General features: G+C 39.3%; 1 protein-coding gene across 9 annotated transcripts in view; it reads right to left on the bottom strand.

The window, feature by feature from the left end:
* TP53I11 (tumor protein p53 inducible protein 11) overlaps positions 1-13,095 on the bottom strand; it is a 78,539-nt gene that overhangs the window by 45,265 nt on the left and 20,179 nt on the right. For 4 of the 9 annotated variants that reach the window (XM_088145741.1, XM_088145740.1, XM_025169411.2 and 1 more), the window contains one exon: positions 6,979-7,054. The exons of 2 other annotated variants lie outside the window; for them this stretch is intronic. The gene's annotated coding sequence lies outside the window, so the exon portion shown is untranslated. Of the gene's footprint in view, positions 1-649; positions 760-6,978; positions 7,055-13,095 lie in introns of all 9 variants that reach the window. 3 more of the 9 variants (XM_088145739.1, XM_025169410.2, XM_025169412.2) reach the window with 2 other exon arrangements.

Here is a 13,095-nt window from a genome sequence, read left to right as displayed (position 1 = left end):
TTTCAAAGCAAGATTGTGTTATGGAGCCTGTGTGAGGGTAGAAAGTAGTCTGAAATGAAAGAGGCAACTAACAGTACTGCTGAAGCGGAACTAAAATCCAATTTTCTTTTGTGTGCAAACTTCTAGCATGTGACTTTCCCAATGTAATAGTGGAGAACAGACAAGGTTATTGGTAGGACTGCCTGGGATGTCATGTAAATTAGTCAGTTAGAATATTTTGTGCAAGTATCTTAACACAAAAATCAAGCCAGAAAACTGTGCCTAAGCAGGCTTAGACTGAACAGGTAGGCACTGATCTATCTATCTATCTATCTATCTATCTATCTATCTATCTATCTATCTATCTATCTATCTATCTATCTATCTATCTATCTAATTTCTATGCCACCAAAATTAAAAAAAAGACTTTTGGCAGCTCATATAGAACAGATACAAATTAAAATAGAAAAATTAAAGCCATGCAATATAAACTACTCATAAAGTCAATAAATATAAAAACGGCAAAATTCACATCAGGGGAAAGCTCCCTGCAACAATTCAGGAGCTTCAGGAGTTTCTGAAAGATCAGCAGAGAGGGAGACAGTTTGATCTCCTCAGGGAAGCTGTTCCACAATGTTTGAGCTACTACAGAGAAGTAGTACTGTCTCACCTTGATTCCTGAACCTTCTGAAAGTGTGGGGTTTGCAGCGGTTTCTCTCTGATAGATTGAATTGGTCAGGCTGATACTGATGGGAGTACTGTAGGTGATCCTGAAGGTACCTAGGCACCAAGGCATAAAGGGTTTTATAGATCAATACCAGCACCTTAAATTGGACCTGGAAACCAACTGGTAACCAATTAAAGTGTCAGCCCTTCAAGACAGTCCAGACGGGAAACCAAAACCATGAATACTAACACTACCTTTAGTCTGAGGTTACAGTAACAGAATCTTGCAAGTCTGAAAACACTTCTCCCCTCTCCTACCTTTACTTTCCAGAGAATGGGGGAGAGTCCCTTCTGAGATCCTTTTTCCACATCCATTCCTGCTTTGGACTCAGATTTCGTTTATCAGACTGTTGTCTAGGCGGCAGCTCTTCCTTCTGTCTCCCACAGAAGGTTATTCTCACAGTCCATTACAGCAGGGTCCACAAAACTGGTGTAATATGCTCCCCAATGCTGAGAATCCAAATGGACCCAGCCCAGTGCATTTTAGACCAACTGCAGTTTCTGAATACTCTTTAAGAGCAGGCCCAAGTAGAGTGCATTACAGTAGTCCAACTGTGTGGTGTTAAATTAGTGTAGCCAGCTCCTCCTGCCCCAGGTAAGACCACAACTAGAACACCAGCCAAAACTGGGAATTTCAGAATGAGTGCTCTTCCTTCTGTCTCCCAAGGTTATTCTCACAGCCCATTACAGCAGGGTCCACAAAACTGGTGTAATATGCTCCCCAATGCTGAGAATCCAAATGGACCCAGCCCAGTGCATTTTAGACCAACTGCAGTTTCTGAATACTCTTTAAGAGCAGGCCCAAGTAGAGTGCATTACAGTAGTCCAACTGTGTGGTGTTAAATTAGTGTAGCCAGCTCCTCCTGCCCCAGGTAAGACCACAACTAGAACACCAGCCAAAACTGGGAATTTCAGAATGAGTGCTCTTCCTTCTGTCTCCCAAGGTTATTCTCACAGCCCATTACAGCAGGGTCCACAAAACTGGTGTAATATGCTCCCCAATGCTGAGAATCCATATGGATCCAGCCCAGTGCATTTTAGACCAACTGCAGTTTCTGAATACTCTTTAAGAGCAGGCCCAAGTAGAGTGCATTACAGTAGTCCAACTGTGTGGTGTTAAATTAGTGTAGCCAGCTCCTCCTGCCCCAGGTAAGACCACAACTAGAACACCAGCCAAAACTGGGAATTTCAGAATGAGTGCTTCATTTACTAATTCAAACTCTAAAAACAGAAGCACGTATATTTTTGAGAGAAATCCCAAATTAAAATTTCTGATTCCAGCCCTAATTAATACATTAGCGGTAGTTGAACAGAAACTGTCTGCAGTTACTTTGCACCACCATTTTCAGCATCTTTTGGAAAACAGCATAACTATAAAGCTTACTCTCCACATACCACCGCTAACGTCTACCCTTGACTGACCTACAATCTGGAAGTGCAGCTGTGGGTCACAATTCTCTGGGGAGATGCTCTCCTATACATAAGGGCACAAAGGAAATAGAGGATCCTTGCCCAAAGGACTAGTGATTGGTAGGCTTCCTCAAAGTCTTTTTGTTTTGAAACTTTTCATCTTGAGAGAGATAAAAATGGGTTTCTCTCTTCGTAGAAAACTGAAACATCTCAATTATTTTATTAGACTCCTTAGGTATCTGCTATAATTAAACACAGTGCCCACACGGTTTCTTGGCTGGTAATTGCTTTCCAAATTTCCAAATGTACAGAAGGTGTCTGTGTGAAAAAAAAATGGATGAGGGGAGCAGAAGAAAACCAAACACAAACAGATATATTTATCAGATGGGTCATGTTTTCTACTCCATGCTAAATACATCAGGCTGCACAATCACAGCAGTCTGCCACAGGTTCACCGATGAACAATCTCCTCAGACTGCATATGAATTCCAGGCATTTCTTGATACAACAATGGAGCAACTTCTCAGATTCCATTTGGCTTGGGTATTACCACTCTGAGTAAAAGTAGATAAAAAGTAAATTCTGCCTGTCTCTCATAACATGTACCCTGCTGATTTGATCCTGTAGAGTTGATGTGCTTTGGGTTCCTTTGATTAAATAATATCATCTATTGCCCTTAAAAGTAGACCAGACTAGGATGCCAGAGTTATGTTTATTATAATGTTACAGTAACAGAATCTTGCAAGTCTGAATGTGCTTCCCCACCCATTCCCTTTATCTTCATGAGAACTAGGGAGGCTCATGTCTGAGACGCTTACTCAAATTACATTTCTGCCCTGGGCTCAGATTTCTTTTATTTGATCATTGCCTTGGTTATGACTCTTCCTCCTGTACTTCAAGGTTATTCCTACTGTCCATTACATCTATAACAACCCCAGAAGCGTGCCTTTTCTGTAGCAGTGCCTGCCCTCTGGAATGAGATTCCCTTCGAGATCCAATAGTCCTGCTGTTTAGAAGAGCTGTGAAGACCTGGCTCTTCACCCAGGCCTTTGGCAAGGGAGAGGGAGAGCCCTCGTTTCATCATGCTTGCCATCTTTTATCTTTTATGTTTTATTGATGTTATTGTAATTTCTTTCTTTGATTGCTGTGAGCTGCCCAGAGTTGTTGAGAATTGGGTAGCATAAATAAATTATAATTATAATTATAATTATAATTATAATTATTACTACTACTACTACTACGATGATGATTGGTCACACAGTCAGCCAGATGTTTATATTGGATTTGGCATTTTTATCCACCTATTGAGTCCTTCCCAAGGACCTGGGATAGTCAGATGTTGTTTGATAATGTCAAAGGTATTGTTGCAGGATGTAAGCTATTCTGAGTAAAGCTGCCTTTTGCAACTGACTGATGGTGATTTTGTCAATGCTGATAGTCTTCAAGTGGTGCTTCAGATGTTTTGGAATTACACCTGAATTGCCTATAACTATTGGTACTATCTTTGCTTTCTCTTGCCATAGTTGTCCTACTTCTATTTGCAGGTCTTTATATTCTGTGATTTTTCTCCAGTTCTTTCTCTTCTCTTCTGCTGCCTCCAGGTATTGCAATGTGGATCACTGGATAGTGATCCAGACTTTTTTGTCTTTCTTATCAGTAATTAAGTCTATTATTATTAATAATAATAATCTTATTATTATTATATTTGAGGAAGAGGAAAGAAAATAAGGGTGAATTTGTGGAGAAACAGCACAATCTGATAACAAGTAGCTAGACATGTTCAAATAATGAACTTAAATTTGTCATATTTGTTTTGAGCATACCATGCCTTTGCACTAATTCACAAGAAAATGTAAGAACACGTTATCTTCTTATTGATGTAATTGAGAACGTCAGCTATACTTAAATGTGTATATCCTGTGTTTGGTCTTTGTGTAAGCCCCACTCTAGTATTTTGGCTAACATCTCAGGTTCTTTTTTAAATATTATCTGCATGAGCAAAGGATTAAAGACAGCTTCAAGGAAAGTGATGGTAAACTAACCACCTTTTGGTTTAACAGAAAATGCCTTATGCAATATGAAAAAATGGAGGGTTCCAGATATATGCCAGTGAGTTTCTCATGATCAACTCATTGCCTTGATCAAATAACTTGCAAGAATGAATTCTGGCTAATCTGAAGTCTGAGTGGGTAATGTGGTCCACCCCTAAAATAGTTGTGCCTCAAGTGATCAGCAGGTAACACTGCTACTGAAGTTGTCCTTCCAATTCCTCATGATCTAGGGGATGCAGTTTTAATATAATTTTTAGTAGTCAGAAGCCACCCAGGAATTAAATAATACAAGTAGATATAGCCAATTATTTATTTTATTTTTAATATGGGGACATTTCTTGAGAATTGTCTTACTAGTTTTGATTTCTACTTACTGCTCAATTCATGGGAGCCACCAGTGGGTTATTATGTTTGTTCTATGTAAACTTGTGGAAGCATGAATTTGTAGTTGATCCTTCAAAGCCATTATCCCATTTGTCCCTTTGCTGAACAATATGACTGCTCAGTGCTTGATTACAACTCTCAATTTAATAAATATTCTATCATGCACTCAAGGCTCATCCACTTGCTGCCTGGTCTTAGTGAACCTTTTTTCTAACCACTGTCCTGTCTTTCAAGACCAAACTCATTTCTCTGGCTTGTAGCATTTTGCTTTCTTCTTATGGCCCAAAAGACTAATGACATGAAGCAACCATGACTACCATCTACCTGCTTTCATATCAAACTGCCTATCCATATTGAAGTTAGGTAGCTTGTATTAGAGAATGGAGAGAGGATCTCCACATCATGTCTGGATGTGGACTCATAAAGCTGTGAGGCTTACATTCTTGGATCTACAATTAAGCATTTCCCATTGAGATAATGGAGTTGCTAGGGATATAAACTTTACAACTTTGGTTTTCCTTCTGATGGATTAAGTGGAAATATAGGGCATCATATGCTGAAATTTTCAAGGGTGTTATATCAGGCACAGTCCAAAATACTGTTAGCTTCTCTGCCCTGCTCTTCATTGTGTCATTTTCCTGCATCTTTATAGGCTTGCTATTTTCTTCCAGATGCCATCAAAGACCCAGGAGAACTCTCTATTCTAAATGTGACCTATATTCAGACAGGTGGGAGGGTATGGCTGGGCTGGGCTCAGGGCTTCCTAAAAAATGCATAGCCTCCCATCATTTCCCCATTATCACCTCAATGAGCCTCGAGATTGAAAATTATATGCTGTGATCCTAGGCAATTATCTCATTCAGATCAAAGGCTGACACTGTGTTTTTTGAGGCAAAGAGAAATCAAAGGAGCTTTTGGTTTCTCCTGGGGGTGTCCAAGTAGCTATATCCTCTACTTTTCTTTTTCTGAAGCAGGTAAATAGATTGACTCTGTTTCTCCTCTTTCTTCTGAAAATGCTGTAAAGCTTCTCTCCCTGATCCCTACTGAATCTCAAGTTATTCCTCAGTTGTCATCAGACACCATTAACCTCTCTTTGCATTCCTTATCTGGTTGAATTCACAAACATCTTTATATAACTTGGTTTCAGTTTTTACACCACTGTGAGGACTTACACACCCTTGTTTGTGGGACATGATTTATAGGTATGACCAATATGAACCCAGCATCTGTGTCTCATAAAGCAGGTTTCCTATAGCTCCACCTGTCAGCCCCATCAGATAGACCAATCCAGGAAATCAACTCCACAGGAAGGCTAAACTAATTTTACTGAGATTGGCTATAATAACAAAACCTTGCAAGTCTAATTGTGCTCTACTTCCTCCCCATTTTTATACTCCTGTTAATTAGGGAGGTTTCTGTCTAAGCATCTTTTGAATATTAACTATCTGTTTTAGACTTAAGACATATTTCACCCCTTGTTGCTTTGGTAACAGAGCGTGCATATCTCCCTCAAGATCATCTTCCTTACTCTCTATACCAGGACCTTGCTATTTTTGAAGATCCAGAGACACTAGAGGTGACTTCAGTCTCAAATTAGATCCACAAATATAAAACAGAACTCCACTTGAATATCTTTTATCTGATAACATGGCTGTTCTCAGCTTCATGACAACTGCAGCAATCAATCGTTAGAGAGTCATTGCAGCAGTCCTGACTCAAAGAGTTATGATTTCCAGGGGAGCTATCATCCAGAAAATAATCTTAATAACTGACTGATGCAGCGACTCAACTATCACTTCAGTGGCACCAACAGTTTGGGAAGGACTCTCCACACAGGAAAGGTGCAAAATTTCCACAGCTTGACCATTACTATTGTTTGTTGTTCTGTCATAAGTTATAAAGGTTGGGTCATAAAAGTGGTTCTTCTAATGTTACAACTATTATTAGAAAAATAATGAGCTCGCTTAGTCCTCCAAGGCATCAGAGGCACATTTCAGTAGGGATAATGCAATTGAAATATATGTTGCATTTATTTTGTTTTACTAAAAGGTTTACTAAATAATAGTCTAGTAGCACTTTAAAGAGGCACTGAAATTAAACATATATTTTGACTTTATAAAAATCCAAGAAATCAAAACTAAGTTCAAACATATATACCACAGAAGCCAAAAATGCAAACTTGTTTAGCAACAAGAATAAAATATGCAAACAGCAGTGTGGTGATGTGGGTTAAAAAGTTAAAGCAGAACCGTGGAGATTCAGTTTCAAGGCCACTCTTGGCTATAGGAACACATTGGGTGACTTCAGGACATTCATTCTCTCTCATCCCACAGCAGACGTTTGTCACTAACGGAGTACATGTAGGAATGTGTTTTCCCCAGAAAGTCTACATCCAAACCATAAAATATTATAAAGACAAAAAGCACACCTTGAAATCCAGAAACTGGATAACTAGCAGAACCTCTGTAAGTATTGATGTTCACAGGACCTTTCGAGACATGTGCCTGTTAAACAGAGATGCAGAAGTCATCATTTTTATGATTGTAATGACTGCAGGATGACTGAAGTGACCTGACCTCTTTGCTGTGCCTTCAAAGAAGTGAAACCCCTCATCTGAAGAAAGTCGGTTTGTCTATGTCTGCAATGTATATGTTTCTTAGTTCCAACAAGACTCTTGGTGGTTTAAAAATGAAACAAAATGAAAATACAGAAAAAAACCAAAAATAAAAATAACCAAACCCCAAACCCAATAACAGGATGTGGGTGAAGAAAACACAACATATTTCCCTTCAGCACCTTCAGAAGAAAGAAGAGAGAAGTTTCTTAGTCTCACCCAGTTAGACACGTCAATTGACAGAGCTGTTGTCACTATGGCTGAATGATATAGAAGGGGAGGTAAACTGTCATTTCAACCTGGGTAGACGGTAGCAGAAACTCCAGGTTTCAGAATACTCAGGGTGACCAAGCGGGATAGAGAAGATTATTACAACTGTGTGAGCTAAGTACATACATTGTGAGACTCTGGCTTTTTTTATGTGCATCATAACCTCACATGTCATAATTGTTCTGAATAACTGGCACAAAACAAGAGATAAACACATATTCTGGATAAATAAACAGGTTGTGTTCATAGGATACATTCTGCTATGGTTGACTTGAACCATAATTCACACAGTTAATTCAATTTTCTGGGCCCGTGCAACACACTGAAACATAAACTAACTAAATATACTATGTTTGTTCAACCAATTAGGCTAAAATGTGGTTGGCTTGATAGCATCTCAGAGGGCTATATCACCATTATCCACTGGAACAAAGAGCAATTCTGGGAAATGGGGTCCTGCATGTTATCTAGGCAAGATGGGAATATCCAAACATTCCACAATAATTCACATGTACAACCTTTAATTATCCAAGTACTGTTTAAAAAATACACACAGCAAGTTTGGCCTAACTTTCCACTTTAATTTCCTCAATCTGGAGCTTTCTAGACACACTGCACTAAAGCGTCCCCTGTCCTTATGGCCATGCTTACAGGGACTAGTGGGAGTTATAACCACAAAGTTGGAGAGTATCAGATGTGCAACAGCTAATGAACTAGTTTAGCCATTTACTTTTGTTGTTGTTGTTGTTGAAAATATATACTGCTATAATGTGGGGTTGTTGTCGTTTTACTGAGACGGGATATTGCAGTAGGATATAAGAACTGCCGAGGCACATCTTACCTATGTTTGCTTTCATCCGGAAGAGAGATTACTGGAGACTTGAGATGTTTACATACCAAAACATTATTGCAGCTACAAAAGTTCACCACAGACAGAAGCAAATGGCCGAGCATTTCTAGAAGTAGATGGCTTCTGGAAATTCCAGAAATCTCCATGGCCTTCATATTATACCCCAGAACAGCAGCCCAGAGATGGCTCAGAGCTAGCTGTTTCCCTGCCCCTGCATCTGAATGTCTCTTTTTCTTTATTCTTTTGCAACAAAAGTGGAGTTTTGTTTTAAATTTGTGGGTAAGAAGTAGCTCATGGTCTCCTCTCCAGGGGCATCTGTGGGGACAGGGGTCAAAAATGTCAAGATGGGGCTGTGACTGCATGATCAAAGCCCTGCATATTAAAAAGAAGATGGGGATCAATCAAATGAATGTGGCTGCCATCTTGACTTTTTTAACCTCATCCCCCTTCTCATTCTTCACCCCACCCTGAATTTAGTATAGAAACTGTTTTAATCGCATGAAGGAGTTTTGCTTCAAAGCCTACTTCTACCACCAAGATGTGAGCAATCACACAATTCCCAAAGGATAGCAGCTGGAAAGAAAAGGATTAATAATACCCTTCCTTTAAGCTGCCAGACACTGAAAATTTTGAGTCCATTATAACAATGAGATTGTTGTGTTTTATTTTGCTTTGTTTTTTAAAGGTGCCATTTGTTTTAAAAAGACTTTTCTAGCTTTGTCCAGTGTGGAAATGTCAATAAACTGGAATATAGTTATGGTCCTATTCTTTCGTGCACTTGCCTTGTCCAGTATTGCAAGCAACTCTTGGAAGACTGTTCTTGATATAAGCTTATTTTGAGCTGAAAAATGTTTCCACCTTTTCTTCAGGTATATTGATTGAGTGATTATGTGTCATCAAGTCAGTCTCAACTCTTAGCAATTATGTAGAAAGACCTTCTCCAGGATAATCTGTTCCCAATCCATCCCTTCAGATCTCTCAGCCCCACTAGGTAGACCAGACTAAGAAATCAACTCCACAGGAAGGCTAAAACTACTGTTACTGAAATTGGCTATCGTAACAGAATCTTGCATGTCTGATTGTGCTGCAACTCCTCCTTTTAGTTCAGTGGATTAGGGAGGTATCTGTGGTGGACTAAAATATCTTTCATCCCCTGTCACCCTGGCAACCCAACTTGCATATCTCTGCCAAGGTCATCTTCCTTACTCTCTACAAATCTACCAATAGTATATCCATCAGCACTGTAATCAAGTCCATCCACCTTATCCAATTTGTGGTTAAGACATAGCTCATGGTCTCCTCTCCCGGGGCATCTGTGGGGACAGAGGTAAAAAATGTCTGCTGGTTGCCCTCTTGCTGCTGGTTGTCCTCTTCTTTTTCCACCATTATGGACTTCTCAGAGGAAATGGGTTTTAACATAATATGTCCAGAATATGGTAATTTGAGACTGGCCATTTGTGCCTTGAGTGGGAACCCTGGATTGATTTGCTATATGATCCGTTTGTTTGTTTGTTTGACTATTCATGGCATTCTGAAGAGTCTTCTTTTTGAACACCAAAGTTCAAAAGCTTCAATGCTCTTTCTATCCTGTTTCTTCAAAGTCCAACTTTTATGTCTATGAAGTGTCACAGAGAAAATCATTGCCTGTGTGATTCTGATCTTTGTAGATACAGACATGACACAACATTTGAATATCTTTTCCTTCATTACTGTATTACAAGTGCTAGTCTGCAGCTGTTAGCCCTGTACAGCAGACCAAGAAATAAACTCCATGGAAGAATACTTTTACATAGATTGGCTATAGTAACATAATCTTGCAGTCTGGTTATACTCCTCCTCCTCTCTCTTTTACAACCATGTAAATTAGGGAGGTATCTACTTGAGATTATTTTACTAGAATATGAAATTAAGGATATTGTGCAATAGTCTGCACACTTTGTTAAGTCTCCTTTCTTAAATATTGGTATGTAGACTTGACCTCTTCCTAGTTGTTGGCAACTATGTCATTCTCCAAGCTTGCTGGACTAATTTGATTAGAACCATAACTGATTCTTTTTCTGTTGTTTGCTATATTTCTACAGCTATTCTATCTATACCTGTAGTCTTCCAACTTGATAATTGCCAGAATGCTGAACTACTTTTCCTAGAAGTTCTTATAAACAGGAAATATCCAAAGTATATCTCTACTGTACAGAATTTCAATATACTCCTTCCATCTTGGTTTGATATTCTTGAAATCTGTCTGAAATCTATCTGCCCATTGGTGTCCTTTACCATACCAATTCAAGGTTTGAACCTCCTTCTGAGTTTGGAGATCTTTTGGAAGATTGTCCTTGTTTTTCCATCTTTGATGTCTTTACAGATGTTGTAATACTGTTTTTTGCCTTGTTTAATAGCTCTCTGAAATTCCTTATTAAGTTTCTGAGATCTTTGTCATTCTTGGCTTTGGCTTCTCATCTGTGCTTGGCCATTTCCACCATCTGTTTTGACATCCAGTTAGTTCTGTTCTGTTTCTTGGTCTTTGGCAGTCTCTTTTCATATTCATCCTTAATAGCTTCTTAGATTTCATTCCACATCATTCATTTCTGATCAAAGAGGCTCAGGTCTTCAAAGCAATTCCTGATGTTCTTCCTGAAAGTGATGGGTAGATGCTCAAGATCATAACATGGAAACCGGTTAGCTTTATTCTTTTTGGAACTTACACACGAGCAGTTCATGAACTGCACCACAGTGAGCCCCCTGCTATGTCTTTGCTGTTATAACTGAGCTCTTCCATCTCCCTGTACCAATAATATAGTGAATTTTATTTCTATGTGGTCTATCTAGTGATGTCCATTTATATAGACATTTTTTTTTTGAAAGAACATTTAGCGATAAAGAAATCTTTGGATTAGCAGAAAGTGGTAAGTCGTTCTCCTGCTTCATTTGCTACTGTACATTTTTCTCCTCGCTATTTCCAACTGTGGCATTCCACAATTATGGAATTGCAGCATTGAAATGGACTTTAGAACTAATTTTGTCCAATTCCCTGTTTAGTTGAGAGTGCTTACACACACACACACAATCTTATCTAGCAGTTACTAAAGTTCCTCCCAAGTCCTGAATAAACTTCTAATATTCATCAAACTCCAGATAATTTAAGTCTATTTTCACAGCTCTCCTGAGAGCTGGAAAATGCTATTTAAAGAAAGAAGGCAGAGTATCATTGGAGCATGGGAACTCTGGAATATCATGCAGGGAAAGGAAAGCTAATTCATATATAAATAAAAAAGATTTTTTCAGCCCAAGGATCATATTCCATACAAGCCCATACATACCCTTCAGGCTATTTCCTTCTAGGGGTAAGCAATGTTATGCAAAGCCCTCCAAAAGGAGTAAGTCAGACAAAGGAATGTGACAAAAAGAAGAGAAGGAAGTATCACTAGATGGATCCATAGATATTGACTTCCTTTGCTCATGATAGCTTGAATCAGTCAAGGCTTTCACTTAATATTTTTAGTAAGAGACAAAGCGCAGATGGTTACCAGCCTTGGTTGCCAGACACAGCATTCCCTGGAAAAATTCCTTGAGCACACTTTGGCCAAGATGTCACAAGTGCAACCAAAGCCCATTTTTGCCCCAGGCATACATGCAAGGTAGGAACTCTTGTTTAGAGCCTTTTTTTAAAGTTTTTTTTTATCCTGCCTTTATTATTATTTTATAAATAACTCAAGACAGCAAACATACCTAATACAACTTCCTCCTCTTATTTTCCCCACAACAACAACCCTATGAGGTGAGTTGGGCTAAGAGAGAGTGACCGGCCCTTAGGCTTTCATGCCTAAGGCAGGACTAGAACTCACAGTCTCCTGCTTTCTAGCCTGGTGCCTTAACCACTAGACCAGACTGGCTCTTGCAAACTTATTTTGCAAGTCAGCATATAATTGTCTGCATTCCACCAACTTGAAGGAACACACAATATACTTATACATACTCAGAATACTCATATGACATCACTGATTTATTTACAGACGCACACCACTCTTTGGCACAGATGTCCCCATGGTTTATGGCAAAGCAGGGGTTGGAAACACACAACTCAAGGACGACACAGAACCCACTCCATCCCATTGAAGAACTGCCATCCTCTTCTGAGCAAGCAATCTGAGAGCCAGAGAGCCACCCAATCAGAAGGTTTCAAGGAGCCCTGGTTTCTCAGTGTTATCACATTTCCCAGCAGTTTGCTAAACAGCAAAGATGTGCAAAGAAAAACAAAGCACAGAAAACATAAGCAGCACTAGTACATAGCTTATGCATATAAAATCAGAAGGGGGCAGCGGTTTGTTATCCATCTCTTCTTGACAGATTTTAGTATCAGGGTTGCACAGACCTTTCATGAAGTATGTAAACTTGGCTCAAACTAGTTTCATTCTGTGATGGAAGAGTTTGACAGCATGCCAACATTCAATAAAGTTTCATCAGCCACAGCAAGACGTGTTTGCTTCATAAATGCCAAGCGATGTTCACAGCTCTCTTTCTGATCCCATTGTGAGGTTCAGCTGCAGGAGTTTGGGTACTCTGAATGCTGTCTCCCCTCCACTACTGCAGTGACATCTCTCTCTGCCACCCACCCGCCTCCATCAGTAAAAATTAAGCTCAAGCCACATGATCAGATACTATGATACAGAACAGCATGGCATATGAGAATACACTTGCCCTTTCATTATTAAATAGCTGCCCAAAGAAAACACTGTTAGTGCTTACAGAATCTAAAGCAGAAAATATAAACATAGTTCTCTAATAAGCCTTGTCCAGACAATGCACTGGTGTTC

This window comes from Python bivittatus, unplaced genomic scaffold, assembly GCF_059951505.1.
Source record: "Python bivittatus isolate LINGU-HERP-01145 unplaced genomic scaffold, Pbiv_v1 ctg000480_np1212, whole genome shotgun sequence".
Classification (NCBI taxonomy): Eukaryota; Metazoa; Chordata; class Lepidosauria; order Squamata; family Pythonidae; genus Python; species Python bivittatus.
The sequence above is the reverse complement of the archived record's forward strand: the minus strand, read 5'-3'. Positions and strand labels throughout refer to the sequence as shown.